At 43.9% G+C, this 4,798-nt stretch overlaps 1 non-coding gene across 1 annotated transcript; it reads left to right on the forward strand.

Annotated features, from left to right (window-relative positions):
* The first annotated feature begins 242 nt into the window (after positions 1–242).
* On the forward strand, positions 243–317 carry Trnas-cga (transfer RNA serine (anticodon CGA)). The gene has a single exon. It is a non-coding gene; the product is annotated as a tRNA-Ser (tRNA).
* The last annotated feature ends 4,481 nt before the right edge of the window (positions 318–4,798 follow it).

Below are 4,798 nucleotides of genomic sequence, written 5' to 3' on the forward strand. Positions count from 1 at the left end.
ACGAGGCGCCTGTTGCAGAGGTCGCCGGGCGGGATTAGCCGACCGGTCTCGGGCGCTGCAGTCATGCGGAGGTTCGAGTCCTCCCTCGGGCATGGGTCTGTGTGTTTGTCCTTAGGATAATTTAAGTTAAGTAGTGTGTAAGCTTAGCGACTGATGACCTTAGCAGCAGAGCTTCTGTAAAGTTTGGAAGGTAGGAGACGGATACTGGCAGAAGTAAAGCTGTGAGTACCGGCCGTGAGTCGTGCTTCGGTAGCTCAGTTGGTAGAGCACTTGCCCGCGAAAGGCAAAGGTCCCGAGTTCGAGTCTCGGTCGGGCACACAGTTTTAATCTGCCAGGAAGTTTCATATCATAAGATAATTCAAAAGGCTTTCTCTTCTCTTTTACCTACCATGAGACGCAATTTCCACACAGAACTGAAATTGAAAACCATTGGAGAAAGCTCAGTGTGTGGCCTGGCTCATACAGACGTCGTTCGATACCAAAGTGAAAAGAAACTTTCGAGCACTATATGGGAGGCAAGCTATGTCCCGACCAACTATTCGGCTCTGGTGTACGTGGTTTATCGAAACAGTTAGTGTTCTCCATCAAAAGCGTGTGGGTCGCCCATTTATTTCAGACACCAACGTGGAAAAGGTACGGCAGGCGTCTGCAAAGAGTCCAAAAACATTGGTGTGTACGGCGTACAGAGAGTTTGAAATGAGACGATCAACAGAGCACAATGTCTTGCGTAAGACGTTACAGCTATATCCCTGCAACATGAAGCCACTTCAGGCACTAAAACCTATGGACAAACATAAGCGACAAAGTTTTCAGTGGATGTGCCAGGCAAGACTGAGCAAACAATGACTTTTTGGAAAAGATTTATTTCTCCAATGAGGCAACCTTCTACGTATCCGACAAACTGAATCGTCGTAATGTTCGTACACTATGTGATCAAAAGTGTCCGGACACCTGGCTGAAAATGACTTACCAGTTCGTGGCGCCCTTCATCAGTAATGCTGGAATTGAATATGGCTTTGGCCCACCCTTAGCCTTGATGACAGCTTCTACTCTCGCAGGCATACGATCAGTCAGGCTTCTTTGGGAATGGCAGCCCATTCTTCACGGAGTGCTGCACTGAGGAGAGGTATCGACGTCGATAGGTGAGGCCTGACACGGAGTCGGCGTCCCGAAACATCCCAAAGGTGGTCTATAGGATTCAGGTCAGGACTCCGTGCAGGCCAGTTCATTGCAGGGATGTTATTGTCGTGTCCGTCACAGGCCGTGCATTATAAATAGGTGCTCGATCGTGATGAAAGATGCAATCCCCGAATTGCTCTTCAACAGTGGGAATGTGCTTAAAACATCATTGTAGACCTGTGCTGTGATAGTGCCACGTAAAACAACAAGGGGTGCAAGACGCCGCCTCCATGAAAACACGATTACACCATAACATCACCGCCTCCGAATTTTACTGTTGGCATTACACACGCTGGCAGATGACGTTCACCGGGCACTCGCCAAACCCACACCCTGCCATCTTCATTCAGATTAAAACTGTTAAATGCTTTCTTGATTTCTTCCTTTCTCTTCCTGTCAAGTAATGTGTAGGCAGCTACTACGCTCAGAACTTTCATCACTGCACATTCGATCCTTTTGATCTATAAACATCGACTATCACGTCCATACAATAACGTCGATACTGACACTACTTTATACACTTTAAGAAATTTATCTATTTTGATAATTTTTTGTCGCATACAAGGCTTGTCTAGAAAGTAAGTTCCGATCAGTCGTGAAATGGAAACTACATTGAGAATCAGAAAATTTTTATTTGCGACAGTTGGCTCCACCTTTCAGCTACTTCTCTACATAGTCGCCGTTCCAGCAAAGGACATCTGTCGCACCGTTATACCAACTTTCCAATACCCTCGTCATAGAAAGCAGCCGCCTGTGCTTCCCGTCAAATCTCTGTGCTCGTTGTGCGAAAATGTTGTCTTCGTAGCTAGTAGTTAATGAGAGTAGAGATAACACACAGAGGGAGCAAATTACCGGCTGTAGTGCGGGTGATCAAACACTTCCCATCGGAAACACTGTAGTAGCATTTTCATTGCCACTGCAGATTGCGACAGAGAATTGTCACCAATTAGGAACCGTATGAGGGCACTCTCTTGTCCTAGGGTTGGGAAAATGCCCCTAAAGGTGGAAGAATCAGCAATGATCAACGACATGAGGATGCAGAAGGCAATGAAAACCACTGCATTAAAGACACGTAACGTGTATCCACAGGACATGTAGCCTGTAGTTGAATAAGTGTCATGATGATCTCTCCATTGGCAAAATATTCCGGAATAGTCCCCCATTCGGATCTCCGGGAGGGGACTGCCAAGGGGGAAGTTACCATGAGATTGAATAATCAACGTAAGGATAACGTTCTTCGAGTCGGGGCGTGGAATGTCAGAAGCTTGAACGTGGTAGGGAAACTAGAAAATCTGAAAAGGGAAATGCAAAGGCTCAATCTAGATATAGTAGGGGTCAGTGAAATGAAGTGGAAGGAAGACAAGGATTTCTGGTCAGATGAGTGTCGGGTAATATCAACAGCAGCAGAAAATGGTATAACAGGTGTAGGATTCGTTATGAATAGGAAGGTAGGGCAGAGCGTTTGTTACTGTGAACAGTTCAGTGACCGGGTTGTTCTAATCAGAATCGACAGCAGACCAACACCAACAACGATAGTTCAGGTATACATGCCGACGTCGCAAGCTGAAGATGAACAGATAGAGAAAGTGTATGAGGATATTGAAAGGGTAATGCAGTATGTAAAGGGGGACGAAAATCTAATAGTCATGGGCGACTGGAATGCAGTTGTAGGGGTGGAGTAGAAGAAAAGGTTACAGGAGAATATGGGCTTGGGACAAGGAATGAAAGAGGAGAAAGACTAATTGTGTTCTGTAACAAGTTTCAGCTAGTAATAGCGAATACCCTGTTCAAGAATCACAAGAGGAGGAGGTATACTTGGAAAAGGCCGGGAGATACGGGAAGATTTCAGTTAGAATACATCATGGTCAGACAGAGATTCCGAAATCAGATATTGGATTGTAAGGCGTATCCAGGAGCAGATATAGACTCAGATCACAATATAGTAGTGATGAAGAGTAGGCTAAAGTTCAAGACATTAGTCAGGAAGAATCAATACGCAAAAGAAGTGGGATACGGAAGTTCTAAGGAATGACGAGATACGTTTGAAGTTCTCTAACGCTATAGATACAGCAATGAGGAATAGCGCAGTAGGCAATACAGTTGAAGAGGAATGGACATCTCTAAAAAAAGCTATCACAGAAGTTGGGAAGGAAAACATAGGTACAAAGAACGTAGCTGCGAAGAAACCATGGGTAACAGAAGAAATACTTCAGTTGATTGATGAAAGGAGGAAGTACAGACATGTTCCGGGAAAATCAGGAATACAGAAATACAAGTCGCTGAGGAATGAAATAAATAGAAGGTGTAGGGAAGCTAAGACGAAATGGCTGCAGGAAAAATGTGAAGACATCGGAAAAGATATGATTGTCGGAAGGACAGACTCAGCATACAGGAAAGTTAAAACAACCTTTGGTGACATTAAAAGCAACGGTGGTAACATTAAGAGTGCAACGGGAATTCCACTGTTAAATGCAGAGGAGAGAGCAGATAGGTGGAAAGAATACACTGAAAGCCTCTATGAGGGTGAAGATTTGTCTGATGTGATAGAAGAAGAAACAGGAGTCGATTTAGAAGGGATAGGGGATCCAGTATTAGAATCGGAATTTAAAAGAGCTTTGGAGGACTTACGGTCAAATAAGGCAGAAGGGATAGATAACATTCCATCAGAATTTCTAAAATCTTTGGCGGAAGTGGCAACAAAACGACTATTCACGTTGGTGTGTAGAATATATGAGTCTGGCGACATACCATCTGACTTTCGGAAAAGAATCATCCACACAATTCCGAAGACGACAAGAGCTGACAACTGCGAGAATTATCGCACAATCAGCTTAACAGCTCATGCATCGAAGCTGCTTACAAGAATAATATACAGAAGAATGGAAAAGAAAATTGAGAATGCGCTAGGTGACGATCAGTTTGGCTTTAGGAAAAGTAAAGGCACGAGAGAGGCAATTCTGACGTTACGGCTAATTATGGAAGCAAGGCTAAGGAAAAATCAAAACACGTCCATAGGATTTGTCGACCTGGAAACAGCGTTCGACAATATAAAATGGTGCAAGCTGTTCGAGATACTGAAAAAAGTAGGGGTAAGCTATAGGGGGAGACGGGTCATATACAATATGTACAACAACCAAGAGGGAATAATAAGAGTGGACGATCAAGAACGAAGTGCTCGTATTAATAAGGGTGTAAGACAAGGCTATAGCCTTTCGCCCCTACTCTTCAACCTGTACATCGAGGAAGCAATGATGGAAATAAAAGAAAGGTTCAGGAGTGGAATTAAAATACAAGGTGAAAGGATATCAATGATACGATTCGCTGATGACATTGCTATCCCGAGTGAAAGTGAAGAAGAATTAAATGATCTGCTGAACGGAATGAACAGTCTAATGAGTACACAGTATGGTTTGAGAGTAAATCGGAGAAAGACGAAGGTAATGAGAAGTAGTAGAAATGAGAACAGCGAGAAACTTAACATCAGGATTGATGGTCACGAAGTCAATGAAGTTAAGGAATTCTGCTACCTAGGCAGTAAAATAACCAATGACGGACGGAGCAAGGAGGACATCAAACGCAGACTCGCTATGGCAAAAAAGGAATTTCTGGCCAAGAGAAG

The sequence above is a fragment of the Schistocerca gregaria genome, chromosome 4 (assembly GCF_023897955.1).
Source record: "Schistocerca gregaria isolate iqSchGreg1 chromosome 4, iqSchGreg1.2, whole genome shotgun sequence".
NCBI lineage: Eukaryota > Metazoa > Arthropoda > Insecta > Orthoptera > Acrididae > Schistocerca > Schistocerca gregaria.